This window comes from Urtica dioica, chromosome 8, assembly GCF_054948205.1.
Source record: "Urtica dioica subsp. dioica isolate 48M chromosome 8, U.dioica_male_clone48M_v1_H2, whole genome shotgun sequence".
NCBI classification, from domain to species: domain Eukaryota; kingdom Viridiplantae; phylum Streptophyta; class Magnoliopsida; order Rosales; family Urticaceae; genus Urtica; species Urtica dioica.
In genome coordinates this window covers 25,477,246-25,503,652 of record NC_142763.1, presented here as the reverse complement: position 1 = coordinate 25,503,652, position 26,407 = coordinate 25,477,246, and the positions used below count along the sequence as shown (strand labels likewise).

The 26,407-nt window shown below is 44.0% G+C and overlaps 1 long non-coding RNA gene and 2 pseudogenes across 1 annotated transcript; 2 read left to right on the top strand and 1 right to left on the bottom strand.

The window, feature by feature from the left end:
• LOC149388645 (putative transmembrane GTPase FZO-like, chloroplastic) overlaps positions 1-16,223 on the bottom strand; it is a 35,917-nt pseudogene extending 19,694 nt beyond the window's left edge.
• Positions 16,224-19,192: 2,969 nt separating this feature from the next.
• LOC149388644 (NADPH--cytochrome P450 reductase 1-like) lies at positions 19,193-21,823 on the top strand (annotated as a pseudogene).
• A 530-nt stretch (positions 21,824-22,353) lies between these two features.
• On the top strand, positions 22,354-25,278 carry LOC149388643 (uncharacterized). The gene is made up of 4 exons (XR_016300793.1): positions 22,354-22,647; positions 23,287-23,391; positions 23,783-23,962; positions 25,045-25,278. It is a non-coding gene; the product is annotated as an uncharacterized LOC149388643 (long non-coding RNA).
• The last annotated feature ends 1,129 nt before the right edge of the window (positions 25,279-26,407 follow it).

Sequence of the window (26,407 nt, the reverse complement as noted above, 5' to 3'; positions counted from 1 at the left end):
CTCCGACGGCCGGCGTCCACACTCCGACGCCCGACGTCCACACTCCGACGGGCGGCCAGCAGAGGACTCCCGACGCCAGCCAGCAAACGACGCCCGGAGGACCAAGTCAGTCTACTCCGACGCCGCAGCCTGCAGAACTTCAGCGCCAGCAAAAGAGCGTTTCACGTCGAGGAGGAGGAAAACGAGCGGCGGGACGACAAAGCAAACGTCGCGAGTAGTGTTTTATTAGAAATTTTGTGTATAGTACATATTTCTCGATAACCGAAAACGTACGTAATCGGATTTTTTTATATATTTCTTGATTTGGATTCGAGATCCGAACGTGGGGCCGGCGAAGGAGGCCGAGATCCGAGCAGCGATTCGAGACAAGTACGACATTCGAGTCGATGGTGATGCAACCGGGAAGAAGAAGGCGATTGTCGATGCGGCAATCATTCGAGACGCGAAGACTCGTCTTCGCGATTGGAGGCATACCTTGCGGTCATGGTTCGACATCGACTGCAAGAGCAGCGTACAGGTGGCGCGGTCGCTGAAACCGAGGACCGTTAAGCTCGATACCGAATGGGAGACGCTGATACAACGATATACGAGCGATGAATTTAAGGCAATCAAATCATTTATGTTAAATATGTGTTTACCCTTTTATTAAACGATTTGTTCTTTACGTGTACGGTTACTTATATTACAGGCCATTCAAGCGAAGAATAAGGCGAATCGCGCGAAGAAGAAGACGAAGACTCGACAGGGGACGATTGGGTTCTCAACCCACCGCATGAAGAACGTAAGTTTTATGTTTATATGATACATCAAATCGTTAAAATTATCTAACACTTGAAGTTTTGTTTACATGCAGAAGAGCGTCGAGACAGGCGCATTCGAGAGCTTGTTTGCGAACTACAAGCGCCAACATCAGTCCGACAAGTCCGAATGGCTGACTCCTGAAGCCTCTGCACGTTATGTAAGTTTACATTTATTTTTCTTATTTTTCGATTAATATATACTAACTAGTTAATTATATCAGGATCGACTGGTCGCTAGGTTCAACACGTTGCGAGCGGAGGCTGAGCACCAAGGAGCGGACGTTGATAATTCCGTTCTAGAGCAGCAGGCGATCCGCGATATTATGGGTTCGCGGACTGATCACTTGACCGGCGTCGGACGTTTGGTGCCACAGGGAGCACGGATGGCGGCAGAAGTCGCCGAAGTCTACGGTTCGGAGGCTGGGACGTCGCAATCAGGATACGTCTCGCAGGAGGTGTTGACATCGACCATCGCCGCGTTCGCCGAGACAATACAGAGTCAGGTGCCCGGCCTCAACCTTAGCTCGTTCATGTCCCAATTTCAGCAGAGTTCGCAGCAGGCTCCGTCATCCCACAGCCAGCAGACTCCGACGGCCGGCGTCCACACTCCGACGCCCGACGTCCACACTCCGACGGGCGGCCAGCAGAGGACTCCCGACGCCAGCCAGCAAACGACGCCCGGAGGACCAAGTCAGTCTACTCCGACGCCGCAGCCTGCAGAACTTCAGCGCCAGCAAAAGAGCGTTTCACGTCGAGGAGGAGGAAAACGAGCGGCGGGACGACAAAGCAAACGTCGCGAGTAGTGTTTTATTAGAAATTTTGTGTATAGTACATATTTCTCGATAACCGAAAACGTACGTAATCGGATTTTTTTATATATTTCTTGATTTGGATTCGAGATCCGAACGTGGGGCCGGCGAAGGAGGCCGAGATCCGAGCAGCGATTCGAGACAAGTACGACATTCGAGTCGATGGTGATGCAACCGGGAAGAAGAAGGCGATTGTCGATGCGGCAATCATTCGAGACGCGAAGACTCGTCTTCGCGATTGGAGGCATACCTTGCGGTCATGGTTCGACATCGACTGCAAGAGCAGCGTACAGGTGGCGCGGTCGCTGAAACCGAGGACCGTTAAGCTCGATACCGAATGGGAGACGCTGATACAACGATATACGAGCGATGAATTTAAGGCAATCAAATCATTTATGTTAAATATGTGTTTACCCTTTTATTAAACGATTTGTTCTTTACGTGTACGGTTACTTATATTACAGGCCATTCAAGCGAAGAATAAGGCGAATCGCGCGAAGAAGAAGACGAAGACTCGACAGGGGACGATTGGGTTCTCAACCCACCGCATGAAGAACGTAAGTTTTATGTTTATATGATACATCAAATCGTTAAAATTATCTAACACTTGAAGTTTTGTTTACATGCAGAAGAGCGTCGAGACAGGCGCATTCGAGAGCTTGTTTGCGAACTACAAGCGCCAACATCAGTCCGACAAGTCCGAATGGCTGACTCCTGAAGCCTCTGCACGTTATGTAAGTTTACATTTATTTTTCTTATTTTTCGATTAATATATACTAACTAGTTAATTATATCAGGATCGACTGGTCGCTAGGTTCAACACGTTGCGAGCGGAGGCTGAGCACCAAGGAGCGGACGTTGATAATTCCGTTCTAGAGCAGCAGGCGATCCGCGATATTATGGGTTCGCGGACTGATCACTTGACCGGCGTCGGACGTTTGGTGCCACAGGGAGCACGGATGGCGGCAGAAGTCGCCGAAGTCTACGGTTCGGAGGCTGGGACGTCGCAATCAGGATACGTCTCGCAGGAGGTGTTGACATCGACCATCGCCGCGTTCGCCGAGACAATACAGAGTCAGGTGTCCGGCCTCAACCTTAGCTCGTTCATGTCCCAATTTCAGCAGAGTTCGCAGCAGGCTCCGTCATCCCACAGCCAGCAGACTCCGACGGCCGGCGTCCACACTCCGACGCCCGACGTCCACACTCCGACGGGCGGCCAGCAGAGGACTCCCGACGCCAGCCAGCAAACGACGCCCGGAGGACCAAGTCAGTCTACTCCGACGCCGCAGCCTGCAGAACTTCAGCGCCAGCAAAAGAGCGTTTCACGTCGAGGAGGAGGAAAACGAGCGGCGGGACGACAAAGCAAACGTCGCGAGTAGTGTTTTATTAGAAATTTTGTGTATAGTACATATTTCTCGATAACCGAAAACGTACGTAATCGGATTTTTTTATATATTTCTTGATTTGGATTCGAGATCCGAACGTGGGGCCGGCGAAGGAGGCCGAGATCCGAGCAGCGATTCGAGACAAGTACGACATTCGAGTCGATGGTGATGCAACCGGGAAGAAGAAGGCGATTGTCGATGCGGCAATCATTCGAGACGCGAAGACTCGTCTTCGCGATTGGAGGCATACCTTGCGGTCATGGTTCGACATCGACTGCAAGAGCAGCGTACAGGTGGCGCGGTCGCTGAAACCGAGGACCGTTAAGCTCGATACCGAATGGGAGACGCTGATACAACGATATACGAGCGATGAATTTAAGGCAATCAAATCATTTATGTTAAATATGTGTTTACCCTTTTATTAAACGATTTGTTCTTTACGTGTACGGTTACTTATATTACAGGCCATTCAAGCGAAGAATAAGGCGAATCGCGCGAAGAAGAAGACGAAGACTCGACAGGGGACGATTGGGTTCTCAACCCACCGCATGAAGAACGTAAGTTTTATGTTTATATGATACATCAAATCGTTAAAATTATCTAACACTTGAAGTTTTGTTTACATGCAGAAGAGCGTCGAGACAGGCGCATTCGAGAGCTTGTTTGCGAACTACAAGCGCCAACATCAGTCCGACAAGTCCGAATGGCTGACTCCTGAAGCCTCTGCACGTTATGTAAGTTTACATTTATTTTTCTTATTTTTCGATTAATATATACTAACTAGTTAATTATATCAGGATCGACTGGTCGCTAGGTTCAACACGTTGCGAGCGGAGGCTGAGCACCAAGGAGCGGACGTTGATAATTCCGTTCTAGAGCAGCAGGCGATCCGCGATATTATGGGTTCGCGGACTGATCACTTGACCGGCGTCGGACGTTTGGTGCCACAGGGAGCACGGATGGCGGCAGAAGTCGCCGAAGTCTACGGTTCGGAGGCTGGGACGTCGCAATCAGGATACGTCTCGCAGGAGGTGTTGACATCGACCATCGCCGCGTTCGCCGAGACAATACAGAGTCAGGTGCCCGGCCTCAACCTTAGCTCGTTCATGTCCCAATTTCAGCAGAGTTCGCAGCAGGCTCCGTCATCCCACAGCCAGCAGACTCCGACGGCCGGCGTCCACACTCCGACGCCCGACGTCCACACTCCGACGGGCGGCCAGCAGAGGACTCCCGACGCCAGCCAGCAAACGACGCCCGGAGGACCAAGTCAGTCTACTCCGACGCCGCAGCCTGCAGAACTTCAGCGCCAGCAAAAGAGCGTTTCACGTCGAGGAGGAGGAAAACGAGCGGCGGGACGACAAAGCAAACGTCGCGAGTAGTGTTTTATTAGAAATTTTGTGTATAGTACATATTTCTCGATAACCGAAAACGTACGTAATCGGATTTTTTAATATATTTCTTGATTTGGATAATATAATTTAGTTTTTATTTGATTTTTCATTTTAGAATTTCATAAACAAAAAACCATAAAAAATAAATAATTAACGACGAAAAAAAATAAAAAAAAATAAAAATAATAATAATTAGCGACGACAAAGTCGTCGCTAAATATTATTACACAGAAGTATTAGCGACGACTTTGTCGTCGCTAATTCACGCAGGAATTTTTCGCGCGTGAATTAGCGACGACTATTTCGTCGCTAATTCCCTGTTTCAAAATGGAAAAAAAACTTCTCGTCACGACATTTAAGGACGACATTATCGTCGCTAATATCGTCGGTGAATATTTAGCGAGGATAAAATCTTCGCTAAATATATTTAGGCACGCATATTTAGCGACGATTATTATCGTCGCTAAAATCGTCGCTAAAGAGATTTAGCGACGATTACGGGGTTTTTAGCGACGAAAAAAATCGTCGGTAAATGTGGTATTTGTTGTAGTGCCAGGAGACGGAGATAGAGCACCATAACCGCACCCTGCCTCTCACCTCGAAAGAAATAGCTGAACTCCTTCCGGAACCCAGCCTCGAAGAACAATTCAGACAGATGCAAGAGCGTCTCTCGGTCTTAGAGGCAAATTACAGGGATTTGAAGAGAAGGCTGCAGGCAAAAAGGGTCACACTGCGAAGCGGGATAGTGATCCCAGATGAAGAGCCCTCGCACCGATCAGGGAAAGAACTCATCGGGCAAGATCCGCAGGTTAAGAAACCTCGGAAACATGCTAGAGATTGGTATGAGAGGATGGAAGATGATTCTGAGTCCGAGAAGGAGCAGTACAGTCAGGAAAAGATTCCTGATCGGTACCAGCCCAGCATGGACAAAGGACATTCAAGCACTTTCAGGCACAGCTTAGAAAGCTCGGAGACCGAAGACAGTGCAAGCACCAACAAAACAAATCTTAGAAGATTGGAACGTCGGATCAAAGAGGTAGCCTTAGGTCAGAAGGAGTCTGTTCCGAAAGTCGGAGAAGCTATCTCCCCTTTCATGGCCCGCGTGTTAGAACACCCGTTGCCTGATCGTTTTAGGATGCCAAGCATCCCAGTATACGATGGAAAGACCGACCCGGGAGACCATATAGACACCTTTTCCTCTTGGATGCTGCTGCAAGGAGCCGGACCAGAAGTTATGTGCAGAGCTTTCCCTATCACTCTGACTGGCTCAGCCAAAAGATGGTACAGAAAATTAAAGCCAAACTCCATAGGATCCTGGAAACAGCTATCTAGAAAATTCATGGAACAGTTTGTCGGCTCCAGCTCAGGGAAAACTCCCAAAGAAAGACTGCTGGCGGTAAGACAAGCCCATGACGAGTCTCTAAAAGATTTTATTAATCGCTATTCGGAGCAAGCTCTTCAAGTTGACGATCTGAACGAAGACTTTAAGCTCTTCGGGATCTCCTCCGGCGTCCGAACAGAATCAGAATTCTGGTGGTCACTTTAGAAGACTAGTCCAAGGGATTACAACGATTTCCTGAAGAGAGCTCAGAAATATATCAACGCGGAGGAAGCAAGGCTGGCGGCAAGAAAAGCAAAGCCGCCGAAGAGCTACCGAGAAGAGCATAGGGAACGACATTCTGAGGACAACCGCCCACCGAAGAAGAGCCGGTCGGGAGCAGGACCTCTGAAACCTTTTTCCAGTAAGTTCGATAAATATCATAAGCTCAATGCCCCGATAGAGGAGATATTTAGTCTTACACAGGACAAGGAAGATTTCCCTAAGCCAAGGCCGATCAAGAAAGATATCTCAAGGAGAGATAAAACAAAATATTGTGCTTTCCACGCGGACATCGGTCACCGCACTGCCGACTGTTTCAACCTCAAAGAAGCCATAGAAGCTCTAATCTGAAGAGGAGCGTTGAAGAAATTCAAGGCCGAGCAAGAGGAACAAGAGGAACAGAAAGGTGAGGCGTATGCCGAAATCTCACTCATAGTCGGAGGACCACATGTGGGAGGAACTTCAAGGAGCGCTCAAAAAAGCTATGTAAGGGAAGCCTACGCAGGACCCCGGCAGATCTTGTTTACAGCCGAGCAGAGGCCTAACAAGATAGCCAAATCTAGCTCGGAGCCTATCACCTTTACAGCAGAAGATGCTCGGTGGGTGATGTATCCTCACAACGATCCATTGGTCATTTCGGCTCTAATCGGCAACATGAATGTACACCGAATTTTGGTGGACACTGGAAGTGCTGTTGACGTGCTCTATGAAGACACGTTCAATAAGATGGGTCTTAAGCAAGACGCGTTGGCTCCTTCCCCTGAAAATCTCTATGGCTTCACAGGAGATTCAATCCAGCCCAAGGGATTAGTCTCACTCCCAATAACTGTGGGAGAGAACCCGAGGAGTAAAACCACCAACACAACGTGGATAGTGGTCCCCGAAAAATCTTCGTTCAATGCGATCATTGGCAGGCCGACCTTGCAGTCCCTCGGGGCCGTCGCGTCGGTGGAATATTTGAAGATGAAGTTCCCTACCGAGCACGGGGTAGGTGAAGTAGTCGGAACTCAGGCTATCGCAAGGAGCTGCTATGCGAATTATCTCAAAGAGAGTCAGGACAAAGATGTCCACAAGGTTATGATGATCGACTCAGATTTTGACCCACGCCTCCCGAGCCGAGAAGAAATTGGCCCAGGAGACGAAGTCGAGGAAGTCGCCCCAGACCCAAAGCAACCTGAGAAGAAGCTCAAGATTGGAAAATATCTTGAATCAGGTACCAAAAGTAACTTAATTACTCTCCTATCTAATAGCTTAGATATATTTGCCTGGTCACAGTCCGACATGACGGGGATAGATCCTCAAATAGCATGTCATAGGTTAAATATAGATCCTAAAGAAAAACCTATCAGACAAAAGAGAAGGGCTTTAAACTCCGAAAGGTATACTGCTCTAAAAGAAGAAGTAGACAAACTGATTTCTAACGGATCAATAAAAGAAACTAAATATCCTAAATGGGTAGCCAACCCCGTCCTGGTCAAGAAACCTAACGGGAAATGGAGAACTTGTGTGGATTTTACAGATCTGAACAAGGCTTGCCCTAAGGATAGTTTTCCTATGCCGAGAATAGATCAGTTGGTAGACGCCACGGCAGGCCATGAAATCCTAAGTTTTATGGATGCCTACTCTGGCTACAATCAAATCCCTATGTATGGTCCCGACCAGGACCATACGGCATTCATAACTGATCGGGGGCTATACTGTTACACGGTAATGCCTTTCGGGTTAAAAAATGCTGGAGCAACATATCAAAGATTAGTAAATCGAATGTTCGCTGAATTACTCAGGATTACGATGGAAGCATACATCAATGACTTGTTAGTTAAAAGCCGAAAAATAGTTGAACATACGAATGATCTTAGAAAATCATTCGAACTTTTAAGGCAATATCGCATGAAACTAAACCCTCTAAAATGTACGTTTGGTGTCTCTGCAGGTAAATTCTTAGGTTTCATCGTTCATGAACGAGGCATTGAAGTGAATCTAGAAAAGATCACAGCCCTATGGAACATGAGACCACCACGAAACATCAAAGAAGTGCAAAAACTGAAAGGATGCATAGCTGCATTAAGTCGCTTTATCTCTCGGTCTACCGACCAAAGCATTCATTTCTTCAATATACTCAGAGGCTCCAAGGATTTTGAATGGACCAAGCAGTGCGACGAGAGCTTCGAATCTCTAAAGGAACACTTGGCATGGCCTCCGACTTTAAGGAAAGTGCAGGAAGGAGAGCCCCTGGAGATCTACCTAGCCGTCTCGGAACATGCAGTAAGTTCAGCGCTGATCGAGAATGAGGGAAAACACCAGGTCCCGGTTTATTATACTTCGCGGCGCCTTAACGAGGCGGAAGGAAGATACCCGGAACTCGAAAAGCTAGCTTTCGCCCTCATCACTGCTTCTCGGAAGCTAAAACACTACTTCCTCGCATATCTGATTACGGTCCTCACCAATTTCCCACTACGCCAGGTGCTGCAAAAGCCTGACGTGTCCGGAAGGCTAATGAAATGGTCAATTGAGTTGACACAATATGACATACACTTCAGCCCCCGACCAGCAATTAAAGGGCAGGCAGTCGCTGACTTCATTGCAGAGTTCACATACAGGCCAGTTGAGTTCCCGATTTGGGACATGTATGTAGACGGAGCAGTCAACGAAAAAGGGTCCGGGGTCGGAATTGCGCTATCCAGTCCAGAAGGAGACAAGGTAAAATTCGCTTTAAAATTCGATTTTAATACTTCGAACAATGAAGCTGAGTACGAAGCTATGATACATGGGCTACAAATAGCAAAAGATTTAGAAATCAAAAAGCTCAAAGTATATTCGGATTTTCAGTTAATTGTTAATCAAATGAAATGTGAATTTCAGGCAAAAGGCGAAAAGATGTCGCTATATGCCGAGAAAGCTAGAAACCTAGCAAGCAAATTCGAACTTTGCGAGATCACCCAAGTCCCAAGGGCCATGAACGAAGAGGCCGACGCATTAGTAAAGCACGCCACTCAAGGATCAGACTCGGAGTCAATCCCAGTGATCAAAATTAGGCAGCCCAGCATTGAGCAAGCCCCCCGTGTGCTTCAGGTCGAGCGACGAAAGTCTTGGCAAACTCCGATCAGGGAATACTTGCAGCACGGAACTCTACCCAAAGAGAAAAATGAGGCTAGAAGTTTGAAGTTTAGAGCTGCCCGATATTTCCTCGAAGGTCAGAATATCTACAAAAGGGGATTTTTCCGAGCTCTACTCAAATGCCTAGATGAAGACGAAGCCGAGTACACTCTCAGAGAAATCCATGAAGGGATATGCGGAAGTCACATCGGATACGAAGCATTGGCACAAAAGATCATCCGACAGGGACTCTACTGGCCAACATTAAAGGCCGATGCTCGGTGACGCAAAGATGCGTCAAGTGTCAAAAGTTTTCAAACATACCGATGCTTCCACCTAACCCCCTCATCTCTCTCTCATGCCCGATCCCGTTCGCAGAATGGGGAATAGACCTAATCGGAGCTTTGCCAACAGGCCGAGGCGGATGCAGGTACGCGATTGTAGCCATCGACTATTTTTCAAAATGGGTTGAAGCCGAGCCCTTAAATAAAATAACGGCCCATGCAATTGAGAAATTCGTATGGAAAAATATCATTACTCGGTTTGGAATACCAGTCAAAATTGTATCCGACCACGGAACTCAGTTCGACTGTGATTCCTTCAAAGGTTTTTGTGAAAAATATGGCATTAACAAAGTTTTTTCTACACCAGTCAGACCACAGTCCAACGGATTGGTGGAGGCCGTCAACAAAACAATAAAACACGGCCTGAAAACGAGTTAGACGAGCAAAAGTCAGAGTGGGTAGATATGCTCCAAGAAGTCCTCTGGTCATACAGGACCACCGAGCACTCCGCAACTGGCGAAACGCCTTTCTCCCTCGCATACGGTTCCGACGCGGCCATACCGACCGACGTCTTAATACCAACAATGAGAAGAGAAAATTACTCAACAAAGGTAAACAACGACATGCTTGAAATTAGTCTAGACCTGTTAGAAGAAAAAAGAGAAAACGCCAGATTAAGAAATCTAGCTAACCAACAAAAGGTTTCTCGGTATTTCAACAGGAAAGTCCGACCAAGATCATTCAAAGTCGGCGACAAAGTCCTCAGAAGTGTTTTTCTCCACACCAAAATCCACCAGGAAGGAGCCTTCAACGTAAACTGGGAAGGACCCTACATCATCCGAGAAGACTTCGGAAACGGGGCCTACCGACTACAACAGTTGAGCGGCGATATGGAGAAAAACCCCTGGAATGCTGAGCACCTTCGCCGATTTTACGTTTAAGTTTTTTACTTGTTAAATTTTCAAAAAGCGGCTTGGTCGCATGTATCGCGTTTACATTTTCAAAAAGCGGCTTGGTCGCATGTATTATGTTTACAATTTCGAAAAAGCGGCTTGGTCGCGCGTACTTATAAATTCAAGTAATTTTCTATCTTTCGATCTTCTACTCGAAATTATATATGATTTCAAGTAATCACGTACTTATGATTTCAAGTAATTGTTTATCTTTCGTTCCTCTGCTCGGAATTACTTATGTTGTCAAGAAATCACATTATGTGTTATTTATCACATTGTGTATTATCTTTCATTTCAACAAAGTAAACTGGGCGGCTAGATAACTAACAAACAGTTTTTTAGAAAACTTAAGATTCAAAATATACCTAGTTATACTTTACTTTGCCAAAATTTTGAAACTCAAGTGAATTTACACAAAATATAGATCCAACCAAGGATCAATTGTTCAAAACCCGAAAGGGTAAAACGAAAATTACATAATAAAGATCCGACCACGGATCAATTGTTCAAAACCCAAGCGGGTTAGCAGAAATTAAAAAACAACAAATATAAACTCTACTCCTGGTCGCCTTCTTCGCTGGCCCTTGACTCCGAGTCGAGATCGAGGTCCGTCGCATCCAGAGTAGGATTCTTCGGACCAAGGAGCCGAACAGCCTCGGTCATTCCAGCGGTATAGAGATCATCGCGCATATCACGATAATCGTCGGAAGCTTTGTACTCTTCCACCGCCGCTAAGCGAGCAGCCTCAAGGTCTTCTCGGAACTTCCAGGTTAGCTCAGACCTAACCTTGGCCGTCTCATCCCTGGCAGCATCTCTCTCCTTGAGGAATCGGTCATTCCTTTGTCTCAGGGAAGTGAGCTCGGAGCCTAGCAGTCCGACGAGACCGGTCATACTGACAAAACTCTGCAATGATCAAAAGATCAGCCACAATGAGTTATCAAAAAGGGGAAAAGATGCCGACTAGATGAGTAAAAACGTACCGAAACCGCCAAATCGGTGACCTGGTTAAGCCTCTCCAAAGGCTCGAACCTGAGAACCTCCTGAACCTTCTCGGCAGGGAAACGCTCGCGGAGGAAAGTGACAACCGGAGCCAGAGGATCAGAGGCAGAAGAAGGCTCGGCCAGACTCTTAACCGGAGAAGAGCTCGGAGGCTTCGAAACCTTCGAAATAGACGAGGCCGCCCGCTTGCTGGCAGCCGAAGCCTTAGAAGCCTTGACACGTTTCGGATTGGGAGGGATCAGCTCGGGAGCGGATTTCTTTTTCGCCATCTGGGCAATCTCTGTTAAGAAACAAAAATGAAAATGAGAGAAGACTGGAACATATGCAAGTTGATAAATGGCAAGTAGAATACTTACTTGAATAGGGGTAATAATAATATTGGTCGAGCAGGTCCGGGTCCGACAACAAAAACGTCGACCGATCAGCCTCTGAAAGATCAAAAATTTCTGAGTGGAGTGGTCGCTCGTCCTCGGGGTATTGCGGAAGGGAACCTGGAACCAAACATAAAACATATGAGAACCCAGAACAAAAACCTGGCTCAGTTTATCAAATAAGAATTCTGAACCAGAGTCACACCCAGTTCCGAGAACAGAGCCCTTATGGGGCACCTTTCATAAGAAGCGTTCCCTTCAACCCAAAAGAAATGGTCTTTCCAATTTTTCTGGCTGGTCGGAAGGCGAGTAACCACCTTAGACTGATCATCATTGGCCCGAGCATAATAGTAACCATGCTGCCCTGGGGCCGACTTAAACGAGTAGTATTGCGAAAAATCTTGCAAAGTGACAGGGCGATCATAAATTTTCGCCCATAGCACGGCCATCCCGACGAAGATCTTATACACATTGGGGACGAGCTGGGTAGGAGAACAACCCAGGTCGGAAACGAACTAGGAAATGAGAGGATGCATTGGCAACCCCCCGATCACGTTCAAAATAGCCTTATTGAACGCAATCTTTCCGACATCAGGCTGATCGGCTCTCTCGTGTTCCAAAGGTGTCGAGAGGATAATTCCATCAGCTATCTCAAATTCCTCCCTCAGCCCTTGTATGTATTTCTCGGTAACCCGAGAAGTCCAAACCTTGGCCGAAAACTGGCCCTCTTTCCGTTCAAAGACCAAGGCCTCATCCTCTTCCTCTGGGAGATCAACCCCAAACGTCCTCCCACTTGGACCCGGTATGCCTTGAGAAGAGCCCTCTCCTCGGTCCTGTGAAAGAGATAGGCTCGTTGAATCTCGAGATTCCGACCCGCTCTCCCCCGAAGAGGCGGACGGAGACGATATCTCCACAACCATGGTGTCCCTACACGACAGGGAAGACGAGTCAAAAACCCTTTTCTCGTTATCAACCCCCTCGGACTCAGGACTAGGAGGCACGCATGATTCATCAAAGGCCATTACAGGGCGGTCCCATCCGATCTCTGGAATATGATACCAGACGCGACTCCTGAGAAAAGGAAACGAGGACCCATCCGACAAGATAACGCTATCGGGATCGGGCTCCGATCGTCGAACAACGCGAGGGTCAAAACTCAGATCAGGACGCGCAAGTCCTCCCATAGCCCTAAGGAAGTTAAGAAACTAAGATCCCTAAAGTCCGAAGGGTCCGAATACGAGAAGCAAAAGAAAATATAGATCGCCGAATAACGATCTCAAAGCAAAAGGGATGTATCAGATCAATGATAAAAAAACCTTACCCACAAGATTGGAGGTCGGAAGATCCGAGTAAAAAGCGAGAGAGCTAATAGCACGGTCCGAATAAGCAGATCAAGCCGAGAACGCTCCGAGACTAAAATTTAGAAGAAAAGGCAAAATGAATTCAAAATTTGAGAAAAGGTCTTATATAAAGACCACACAAACGGCAGGGATTAAGCTTGTCCAAGAAGCCAAACACATCTGACCGTCAAAACAAAAGACGCTACGGTTCGGTAATGCCAAAAATCAAACGACGTCGTACGATGTCCTACAAAAAGGAAAAAGAATGAGAATTCTACTCGGATCGTTCCGAGGCAAGTAAGCAAAGATGAACACGGTCATTAATTAAACCGAAATAGTTCCTTACCATTTTTGCTAATAATATTAAGAAACTGGAGGGCAGCTGCTACGGGATAAATTAGTCGGACTCCGAGAAGAATAGTCGGAATCCCGAGCAGAGAAAAGAATCCAGCACCGAGCTCGGGTTAAGTAAACCTAAGGGCCATCCATTGAAAAGGAACGAACCGTTCATAAGTTAAGAACGAAACCCACCGATCAGAACTTCGAAGAGAAGAGAAGAACGTGGGTCAAAGACTAGTCAAAATCAATAGAAAACATGTTTCAAACTCTAAAACGCAACCTTGACGGTTCAGGAACCATACGAAGAGTATTAACCGTCTACCTCAGCGTGGGGCAGTTACCCAAAACCGTCCAAAACGTGGGATTGATCACCCCACGTTCTTCAGAATAACCGTCAAAGACACGACCAGACGAGTATAAATAGAAGCAGCGGCACAGAACGAAGCACGGACTTTTTACACACTTTCTTTCACTTGAAATCTCTAGAAAACACTGCTCTCTTGTATTAGATTCGTCTGTATAAAGATAAAGTCTTGCCTAAATCACCTCTGTACTCGGAGCCCTCGTACTCGGAGTCTGTGTATTTTCGTGAGATATTGTTGTACTAATTTTACAGGTCAACAATACGATTTCAGTGAATGTTATTGTAAACGAATAATCATACATAAGGATTGTGAGTCCACAAACGCAGAACAATGACGATTGACCAAAATAGTGGATGTAGTTTTGATCTCAGACATATATTGATGGAATTTACATGGAAAATAAAATATGATAGCCACAAGAATCCTTGTAAGGGTTTAAAGCACAAGTACCAAGCAAATCAAGTTCTATGTTGCTAGGTATGTAAAATCACACGGCAACATACTTTCTTCATGATTAAATCTCAATTCCTCAATTTTGCATGAAAAAACATTGGCCCTTAGTTCAATATTTTTTTTCAAATAAAAGAAAGGGATTCATGTGAAAATAAGAGCTAATACCCATATATATCGATGGAACAGCACACAATTACCACTATGGCCAGTAAAAATGGCTCATCAATTTGAGAAGTCGCATCTACCAGAAGCGAAACCTCCTCCATCTGTCAAACAAAACCATGACTGAGTTCATCTAGAAAAGAAAAGAAAAAAAAACATTTTAATTTAGCAACAGAATTGAAAATCTAAATTACGAGCAACTCCAACTACCAAATAGTTTAATTAAATGATCACCATTGGAGCAGCTTTCTTAATGACATTTATAGCTTCAAGCAAAGCCAATCTTTCTCTTTCTATCAACTGCTTTTCTCGATCTTCCAAATTGATGAAGCCGGCAACTATTTCTTTATCACCAAATCCATTATACATAACCGATGGGTCACAAGACTCATCCCGGGCCCTGATACTTGGTGGGTCTACTTCGTCAAACAAAGTACTCAACACATTTTCAGCGTACTTTTCAAAATCTTGACAGAAATAACTAAGCCACTAGCACCAGTCTTCTCTATATATAGGAAACCTGACGAAAATCGGTATCTTAACATCGTCTCTCACAGAGTTGGGCATTGAATCCACATGTGACCCATCACTGACACTATATATAAGAAAATCAGCTCCCTCGGAATTCGAAGCATTTAAAGCGGTATCAAGGGATTGTACTTTCCGTGCAATCAGTGGAGGTACCACCGAATCAGATCTCGAATCCATCATCGTGCTTCTTGCTACAATGACAGGAAGGCCTACAGAAAGAAAATAGAAAGTTATCTCGACATCCCTACGAAATTCAAATCCTTTAGACGAGTTTTACTCTACTTTCTCACAAATCATCACCGATTACAGGGGTTAGTTGCATGTAATTTTCAACATGAAATAAAATTAGTTCAGAGACTGATTAGGAATGTAAAGTGAGGTGTACGTTTACTTGTGTTAATTCTAGTCGATACGAGCTTACTACGTAACTCTAGTCTGGCTTGTATTTGAGTTTGTCTTTGCTGTAACAAACTCGACAGAATGTAACAATGTATATAAACAATCTGATTATCAATAACAAGTTAAGAGCTTCTATTATTTCATTCTCTTCAACTTGTTCATTCTCTCTTTATCGTTCTCAGTCCTATGATTCTAAAAAGATTTCGGTGCAAATTTAATATCCCTCGCTTAAAAGACCAAAAAACCTATATATACTCTCTTATCTAGGCAAACTAATTTGTTTTCCTTTCAAATTTAAAGTTCTAAATACGAAAACAAACATAAAAAAAGCATTTCATTTCCTTGTAAACCTAGTTCACAAGTTTCCTCGAAATTCATGAACTGGAACCGGATTTGTTCGATTAACGATATGCAGAGCATAGTAACTAGAAGAATAGTAACGCCAAAGAAAGAGACCTTGATCGGAGAGCAAAACTCCGCTAGCATTTGCGGCGGCGGCGATATCAACGCGCTCGGAGACCAGCAAGTAAGCTCGATTCCTGACGAGCGACTTCAACCTACAGGCGGCTTCGTATACCTCGCCGCCGGAGGCATCGTCGCCGTCGAGCAAAACGATTCCAACCAATTTCGAAACCGCGCGGTCGACCAGGCTCAGGACGGCATCGTCGAGAGCGTCGCGCGCGTGGAGGTTGAGGACGAGGCTAGGGATCCGAATCTCCGGTCGCTTGTAGCCGCCGGGGAACACCGTCCCCGGCCGCAGAGGCTCTTTCTCTCTCGGCGCCGGGACCTGCGGGGCTTGGGATGAAACCGGAGTGGTGACGTGGCGGCGTCGCATGAGTCGGAGACGATGAGGTCGCCGGCGGTGGGTTTGCAGGGGAGAGAGGAGGAGGAATAGAGGTTGTGTGGCGTAGCGAGCCTGCGAGGAGGAGAAGAGGAGGGGCACCATGGTAATTGTGCTCTTTCCACCCTCCCTCTCTCTCGGAGACTAAGAATCCGGAGAAATTTGAGGATATTTGGAGTGACAAAGACAGCCTTATCAAGCCATGTTAGATTTGGTTGGGCAGCTTTCTATTGCACCTTATCTCTTTTGAACCCACGTGCGTTGCATGAACGATCATTTGAAATTAGGAAAGTCTATGTAAATTATTGTGGTCTGGTCGACCGTTGAATAGATTATTTTGTGGGTTTATGGAATGTTTAATGGAATCGGATTCACGAATTATATTAATGTATTTGTCTGTAATGAGTTAAAAATTTGACTAGAATCATATACTAAGATTCTCTCTACTTGAGAAAGACTCCTTGTGAGATTCTCTCTACTTGAGAAAGACTTCCTGCGTGAGAACCATGGAAGAAGAGGATATTTTAGATCTGACACACCAAACAAACTTGCTTGGTATGGAAGATGATGACGAAGATTGGGAATTGCAGACGGATTCAGCGTCCTCTTTGGCAGATGAAGGAATTCTTGGGAGGCTTATACCTAAGAAACCAATCCGACGTCAAGCTCTGGGAGCCCTCCTAGAGGGGTTGTGGAGTTTGACTAAAGGTTGGCGTCTAAAGGTCCTTGAAGCCAATGATCAAGCTATTTCGTTCCAGCTTTGGTGCAAGAAAAAAGAAGAGAGCCAATACATTACTGCTAGAGATCCTTGGTGCTTTGCTCAAGGTACCATCCTGGTGAGGAATTGGCCGGTGTCGGGAGATTGGAGATCAGTGAAGATGGACGAGCTTAGCCTTTGGGTGAGAGCGGTTGGTCTCCCTCCGGAGATGGTTACGCCCAAGAATGCAATGAAGGTTGCGTTAACTGTGGGGAGAGTCACAGAACTGAAGATAGCAAAGCCTAAAGATGTTATTTTCAATAACTTCTTCCGTTTCAGAGCTACTGTGCCATTTAACGGGAAATTAAGCCCAGGACGTTTTGTGCCAAGCGGGGGCAAGAAACAATGGGTGGAATTCCAGTACGAACGATTACCACCTATTTGCTATAACTGCGGAGCGCTCACTCATGAGAAAAGAAGCTGTTCAGAGCAGGCCCTCATGATACGGAGAGATGATGGCAAAATGGTGCGAGCGCTGGGGGCTTGGATGAAGGCAGACAAAAAGAAACCGGGGGAATTCTTATCCCTAATCAGAGCGCTGATTCCTGGGGATCTTGGCGAAGGCAGTGACTCTCCTTCCAGACCCACGGCGAAATCCCACGACGGCGGAGGTGGTCCACTGGGAAATTCAAACGGTCTGCGAGAATTGGGAAAAGAACCTTCCTTATCGGGCGCGATTTCCAAGCCAATCAGCATTAATAACACCCGCCCCCCCCCCCCTCAAACCTGCCTACCTCGGTGGAAACGGCCGCCCAAATCCATGCGCATTCATTGGAGCACATCGCTCCACATCAGGTGAATAATTCGAATTTAATGCCTCCGAAGACACAAAATCCTGGAAACATGGAAATAAATGCCCCCGAGCCCCAGCTAATCGGGCCACAAGCCCACTCAGAAACCAGCCCAATGAACATCACGCTGAATCCCATTTTCTCTTTTGGGCCCGATCACTACGAGAAATATGGGATACAACTACAGTTTTTTTTTTCAACTCCAGTTTAGCCTTTTAATGGAGTCTTTGAATACAGACTACGGTCACCTTTTCTTAGGTCTATATTAGACTCCAGTCGAATATAAAGCTGTAGATAATGGTCTATTTTTCTCTACAGCTAATATAAAAAAGTAGTGGTAATACTCAAAAAATGAAAAATGATCAAAATTTCACCATTTTTAAATGGATGGAAATTTCCCACAAAATTTTGGCACATTTACACTACAGTCAAATGTAAAGAAGGAGTTGTAATTCTTAAAATATAAAAAATTAACAAAATTTTACTATTTGAGTGTGGGAGGGAAATTTCCCACTCACTAATTAGATTGTATTGGAAATTTTCATATTCCCACCCATATGAAAATCAAGTAAAAACCACTAAGTATTAGAAATACTCTAATATTCACACATATACTTCAAAAAGTTCTATCTCCCTCAAATATTACACGGGAAAAACTTCAAAAAACAGTTCGACGCCTCTCTCTCGCCGTCGCTTAGCTCTTCCTCGACCACCGCCGATCCACGACGACTTTCACCACGGCTTCTACCTTCTTCACCTTCGACCTTGATGCTTCTTTTTCATCTTCGTTATCCGTGCGCGACCTCTCCACCACCGCCGACCAAGACCTTCAACCTCGATTTTCTAGGTTAGCCTCTCTCCTTCTCTATTTGTATCTCCAGGCCTCGAGTATTCCTCTTCATTCTTTTTCTCGAATTTGTCGCTAGAAATTTCTGTGGTTCGTTCATGAATAAGAGGTAGGAGTTTCTATTTGAAAATTTCTTCTTTCTTTTAGTTCGATTTAGGTTTAGAAATTAGGGGGTTTTGATTTCTCTTGCTTGTTCTGTGATTTTCCGTGGTATATGGATTGGATTGGCCTCGAGTATTCCTCTTCATTATTTGCCCTGTTATGTATAGAATTTACTTATTATTACATGTATAAAAAAAATGACTCCGGCTAAGGCTATTACAAAGTCAATCGTAAGATTCGTAATTTAGAGTTAATTAATCAGCATGGGTTATGAGTTACTCATGCTGATTTTTTTTTCCATGGTTAATGATGACTTTGCAGGTTTGACCAATGTGGCGATGCGATCAGCAATCTCGTGCATGATAAATAGAAGAGTTGGATTTGTTTCTTTTATTTTTAAATATATTTGTGTTTCAGTCATGAACTCTCCTAGAATTGCTGATTATGTTGTGAATGTCTTTTTTGCTTGTGTAGAATCGAAGGTGATATTCCTCCTCTTGATGAGCTTCTTGACTGCCGAGACGCAAAGGTGCAGAGAGCTTCTGCGGCGGCGGCCATTCGGACCCTCGCTCTTAAGATGGACGAGAACAAAAACAGGTATAAAACAAAACACGTACTAATATCCTCACATTTTCTCTAGCTGGGAGATATATTCAGTGTTCCCGAGTCAAAATCGAGTTTATGTGTTGCAGATTTTTGGCATTACCCACCCTTGTCCTAATGCTTATGTCTGATGATACTGCCATACACTACGAAGCGGTTTGCACTTTTCACTTTTCACATGTTTTTCCCAATGATACTCTGATGGTTTGTCTTTGAGCATTATCTGAAGTGGTCAAGTATTGCAGGTTGGTGTGATTGGTAATTAAGAAAGAAGTTATCCTGTGAGCATTATATGAGGAGAAATTGAAGAAAGAGAGCTTTGCCTTCTTCTTCTTGGCTACGTGAGTTTCCATATAGCGAAATTAAAAAAAAAAATTTGGTCTAAAAATAAAATCTTTCTTAACGTTATGTGGTTTGGTTGGTGAGTGATTCGGTTTGGTTTGACTTGTTTATGTGTAGATATGGTGATGGTGAGCCAACGGATAATGCCGCCAGATTTTACAAATGGTTCTCTGAGGTAAAGAAAAATAATAATTGAGCTTAAGAGCTGTTTTGAGAAGTTGGTGAACCGGTATTCTATTGTAGTTGTTTATATGAATGTTGGTTATTGAGGTGTGATTGTGGTGTCATTGATAGGGTAAAGAGAGAGGCGAATGCTTTAAGAATCTGAAGTACGGAGTGTTTGGCCTTGGGAACAGACAGTATGAGCACTTTAATAAGGTTTGTATTCATAATTTGGTTTTACTCTATCCACTGGTTGCCCTTTTTTTCTTTTTTTTTCCACAACTCATATATCTGTACTTGTGTGAACGACAGGTAGCCAAGGTCGTTGATGATATCCTTGTCGAACAGGGTAAGTTTGTTGCTTGATTGTGATGAACAGCTCTCTATTATAGTGAGATATCATGATTTCATATTGGTGAATTTAATGCCAGTGATTTATAGAATTTAATTTCTTCAAATATATGTATATGCAGGTGCTCAGCGCCTTGTTCCAGTTGGGCTTGGCGACGATGATCAATGCATTGAGGATGACTTCACTGCGTGGTACAGATAACTTTCAATACTTGGAATAAATGGTGCACCTTTTTTTTGTTATATCCGTTGAAAACTAATATGTTTCCTTGCACTAATTTATGTGCGATATAGGCGAGAATTGGTATGGCCGGAGTTGGATCAGTTGCTTAGGGACGAGGATGATGCAACAACTGTTTCTACTCCTTACACTGCTGCTGTGCTGGAATACCGTGTAGAATTTCTTGATCCTATTGACCCACAGCTCGAGAATAAGAGCTGGGCTAGCTAATGCAAACGGTCACGCTGTTGTTGATGCTCAGCACCCATGCCGGTAAGTTTAAATGATACATCTTGAGGAGCATAGGATGTGTGATTAATTCTTCAAATTGTAAGTTGTCTTGGCCAAGTTTTTATGGAATTCCATAATTACAAATATGAGTACGCCATACTTACAAATATTGACATTTATGGAATTCCATCACTTCATTCTTTTCAGGTATGAGACTAGTGACCATGTTGGTGTTTACTGCAAAAACCTTAGCGAAACTGTTGAAGAGGCTGTGAATTTATTAGGCCTGTCACCTGAAACTTACTTTTTGGTTCACACTGATAAAGAGGATGGTACGCTAGCCAGTGGAAGTTCCTTTCCCCCTCATTTCCCTCCATGCACCTTAAGAACAGCACTGGCTCGCTATGCAGATCTTCTAAACTCTCCTAAGAAGGTTAGTTTCTCTTTTTCTTTTGATTACTTTTTAGGCCCAGAATTTTTGTTCATTATTATAAATTGCTAGTAGCGAACGTTTACGTAATTTGCATCCTAATTTCCTTTATAAATTGTGCTCCAGTCGGCTCTGCTTGCTTTGGCTGCTCATGCTTCGGATCCAGCTGAAGCTGATCGATTAAGACATCTTGCATCACCTGCTGGGAAGGTTTGTAATTTTAATGCTATTCATTTCACATAGTCCAGCTCGGTTTTCTTTACTATGAACATGCCTTAACTCGTGATACATATTAATGCAGGATGAATATTCTCAATGGGTCGTTGCTAGCCAGAGAAGCTTGCTTGAAGTCCTGGCTGAATTTCCTTCAGCCAAGCCTCCACTTGGTGTATTCTTTGCAGCAGTGGCTCCGCGTTTACAGCCCAGATACTATTCAATTTCATCTTCGCCAAAGTAAGAGGACCTCTATTAATCTTAAACTCTCTCCTCTTGCATAATCTTGAAACCTAAATCATTAGAGGCACAACTGAAAAAAGCACATAACAAGAAATTTTCAACGCCCATGGCAATATATTCGAACACTTGAAACATGGTGCCACAAATGTCATTGTCTTCCTTATCTGAGTATTTGCATTCTTTCTCTGCTTTACGTTGTAGTACTCGGTTTCTGTTCTTACCATGTTCTCGATTATTACAACAGATTCGCTCCTTCTCGGATTCACGTTACCTATGCGTTAGTACATGAGAAAACACCTGCTGGACGTATTCACAAAGGAGTGTGTTCTACATGGATGAAGGTACCCATTTTGCCTTCGACACAACCGTTTTCAAATTTGGGAATACAGCTTGAATGTATATGTAATGTATAAACTTTTGTAAACGCTCGACTTGTGAATTTGAATAAAATAGACGAGTTTTATTTCAAATTCTTGTTGCATGTGAGACGTCCTTAAATTTTAAATATCTTGGAAAATGATAATATTTAATGTCGATGAAATTTCGGAATGAGAATATTCGAGTAATTCAATATTATTATTTGGAACGTACTCGGAGATTTAAAAATCTCAAGAGTAAAAATAAATTCCGAGATCCCTTAAATATATTCAAAATAACGGGAAATAATAATAATTTTCTCGGTTATTTTTCAAGATTATTTTTAATTAATTAAGGACAGGATTGTGAGATTTTAGTTTTAAAAGGACTTATGTGCAACATTCTGAAGGACGAGATTGAAAGAAAAAGAGAGAATGGGGTCGTTTTAGGAGAGGCGTGTCAAAATTTGAGTGGACCACCTGTGCACATGTGGCGTGACGAGAGAGTGCCACATGACCACTTATTCCACTCTCCATCTCTCTTTCTCAGCCCCCTCATCATTTCACTCTCTCTCTTTCTTCTTCTTCTCCCATTCTCTTCTCTGCGCGCGCCCAACCTGCAAAGGTTAACGAAGAAAAAAAAATTCAACACCAACGAAGAAGCTTGGAGAAGCTCGGCCACAACCACCTCACTTTCTCCTTCCTTCCTTCTTCTTCCTCATCTCCATCGTCGCTCTGCCTCTTGCGAGCTCATAGCCACCTCGCGCGCGCTGTCCAGCGAGACCGAGCGACCGCCGTAAAGGTTGAGCCGCCGCGAGCTAGAGAGAACGCCGGTGAAGAGAAGGGTGAACACCGGAGAGTTTGATTCCTCCAGAAACGAGGTAAATCTCTTTGACCCGAATTGGAATTTAGGGTTAGAGAAATTGATTTGGGGGTTTCTATTTGTGAGCGTGGGTTGATGGGTTTGAATTGTTTTTCGGTGTGATTTACGTTGGGTTTTGATGTTGATGATTGGAATTTATGAGATTCGGTTTTGGAGTTGATTTTTGGCCGTGTGGTTGTTCATGACCGTGTGACATTTTGGTTAAGTGGTTTGCCTTGGCCGTGTGGTCTTTGATGTGTAAATTGGTATGAGTTATGATTGTTGTTGTTGTTACGAGGTTGTGATGATATTTGTAAATTCTGGAATCTGGATTGGTGATGATTTGAGGCCATGATGAGTTGTTTGTGAATCTTGGATACTTGAGATTTGTTTGTTATCGTGGCTGAGTGTTGTCTTGGCCGAGGGCTGTTTGTGGCCGTGAGTTTGGTCTCGGTTATGTGTTTTGGTTCACTAGTTATGTTGCTAAACTCTAAGCCTCGGGAATGATTTATATTGAGCTTGTTTTGTGTTTGTTGATGAGTCGGGAATATTTTGTGACAAGTTGAGATTCGTGCTAGTTGTTCGTTTTCGGATTCTAGGTTTGAGTCGGGAGTTGGACTTTAGGAATTGACTCGATATTCATTTCTGAATTTCACAGCTCAGTCGCAGATCAAGTCAAAGCGAGCGAGAACCGGCGGAAACTGAGCGCGTCGAAGCCGAAGAGTAGTGAATTCAGAAAAAGATTCTAAAGCTCGATTAACTCGTGAGTCGTTTATCGCTTTATAGCGTTAGACTCGAGTTTTAATTTTTGGATTTGAGATTGTATTCAGGGATTATTAATTATTTATTTAAGAATGTTCGAGAATTTAAATTCTGGTTAATTAATTCAGAATTCTCGGTTTGTATGATTTTTCGGATTATTCATTTAATTTATTTAAGACTCGTCAAATAATGATTTGGATTTTATTTCGTACTCGTTCTCTGGTACGAACTCGCACGAGTCTTGAATAAGTTTAAATTCCGAAAAGCCGAGAAATAAGTGAATTAAATTCTCGAACCCCTGAACCGACTCGCAGTGAATCCCGATAACGAACCTTAAGCTCGTCAGCTTCTCCTGAATCATTGACTAATGAGATTTCAACTTCATGTTTTAGTTTCTCGACGCTTCAGGACGTGTTAACGCTTCAGGATGTGTAGAGTCTCGGGAAGCATGAAAAGCATGGAAACTCCGGATGCTAGTTCTTTCGACGTTTCGACAAGAGTCAAGTGCCTCGAAGAACGTGTGAAGCAAGACATATTCGGGAATCGTCGAGCTTTCTGTCAAATAATTCCGGGTAAGTGTGGAGACATAAGTCAACTACTTACCAAGGGAATAACCCTGTTTGTTTGTGCATTTATTTGCTAGTAAACAAGAGTAGGTGAAAGCCCTAAAATGAATAAACATGAAAGTTAAGGCTTCGGCCACTCTTGCTTGAAAATTTAGTTCGGGTTTTGCCCGTAAGGTTCAAACGCTAACTTGAACCAACCACGGTGTTATCTTGTTTTGTTAAATCCCTCTGCTAACCATAGTGGATAGGTTAGATCAAGGGTGATGGGAGAGCATAAATCAAACTCTTGGATTCGAACCAAGTGTGGAAGTACCGGGAGTCACATCCCGAATCTTCTTTCTAAATCACTTAACGAGCATGAAAGAGAAACATTAATTTCTTTCGGGGTTTATCCCGTTACGCTCTTCCGTATATAAGTTTAACGTGTACGCTGCTAGCCGCAGAGTACCCAAACTTTAATTAAACTTGTGTCGGTGGTACCCACAAGTCAACGACTTGTGTTTGTGGCAGACCTAGGTGGTCTGTATGGCGCTGAGTACTCAAAACTGGGGAGGACCCAACGGTAACGGGCAGTCGCCACGAGCGAACCCGATGGTAAAGGGCAGTCGCCTCGAGCAAACCCAACGATAACGGGCAGCCGCCACGAGCGAACCCGATGGTAATGGGCAGTCGCCTAGAGTGAACCCATTCAGCAATGAGCAGTCGCCTCGAGTGAACTCATTGTCGTGCCAAGGCGGCACACATGCGCCGACGTCAGATGAAAATGGTACCACTAGTGGATCCCAGACAATCTTAAAACACCCAAGCCGCCGTAAGACTGCTGCTCGAGGTCTGAGGCTGGCTTATTGTCGTTGTGGAGATCGTAGCAGAAGAGGATGTACGATCTTGCAGAACGACAAGTGAATAGATAGAGTGTGATATCACGCGTCAGTCATGCTCTAATGTTATGTTCTAGTTATATCTAGCAATCATTCTGCATTCTTGTGTATTTGTTTGCACGTCACATGGCATTAGTCGTTTTACTTTATAGATAGACTCCCACTTACTGAGTCAATCGACTCATAGTTTTATGACCCTTGGTAATGTAGATAAGGGAAAAGCTGGTAAGCGGGAAACGAGATTGAAGACCGAGACCGAGCGCGTATTGCCTTGACCTATGGGCTATGGGGTTTCTTAATCGGGGGTTAGTGTCTTCTGTTAAAACGTTCCGGAACATATTTGTATAGGAGTCGCTATAAGACTCTAAATTATAAAAGCGAAAAATTTCCCCGAATTTTCGCAAACTATTTTAATATATAAAAGTATTATGATCTATTGTTTAATATGAGAGTCGATCGGTCGCGGCTCGTGGGCGAGCTTTTGCTCGCGGGTCGTGACAGTATATGTTTGTATTGACTACAACAAGTACAACTTTATATCAATGGACGTAATCCAAATAATGCCACTTTTTATATTATATTTCAGGAATGGCCTTTGGCACCGGAAGCGCCGTTGCTCACAGGGCTGTCGATGTTGTGATGTGTTAATTTGAGGGAACTGTTTTTTTGGTTTGATGTGTTATTTGATGTGATATGAGAACTTGAAAAAGCAAGAGGCCCTTGACTTAAAACAGGGCAAAGACAAGAACCCCAAAGCAGGCCGTTCGTCTCAGTCAAAACCAAAAACCTCTATCGGTAAAATTTGCTTTTATGTATATAGTCATCATGTCCTGTTATTGTGTACAACGTTTCTATTTTCTCCACTTTTGCATGTTTATTTTTTCTGAGTATGTGTGTGGCTTAGTTCCTGAATCTGATTGGATTGTGCAAATTGGTTCGTATTTTATGGCTTACGATGAGAAAGTATAAGTTGAATTATTCTCCCTTTTTTCCATTTTGATTATTGACCAGATTGTAATGTTTTAATATTGTTTTTCCGTAAAATAAATTGCAGGTCATAATTCTTGATGAACCTACTAGTGGAATGGATCCATACTCAATGCGCTTGACATGTCAGCTAATTAAAAAAATAAAGAAGGGCCGGATAATATTACTTACAACACATTCAATGGACGAAGCTGACGAGCTTGGAGATCGGATTGCTATCATGGTCAATGGCTCCTTGAAATGTTGTGGGAGGTGCCAATCTATTGTTACATAGTCTTTCACTCCACCACCAATTTCTCTGATCTCTAGTTGTTTCTTAGACCATTAACTGTTGGTAAGTTTCTTATATTTGCTTTGTTTACATCAACTCAAGTATTCATGGTTGAATCTTTACTTACAGGTCACATTCATGAAAAGCTATATTGTTCTTTTTTACCTGAAAAGATACCATGTCTATTGCCTCAATCCTAGTTAGAATATTATATGTATAGAACTCATTAGGCACAATTTGGAATTTGTTTTGGAAATCATTATTTGGTGTTTTTTTGGATATTTATGTAAATGATATTTATTATTGATTTAATGA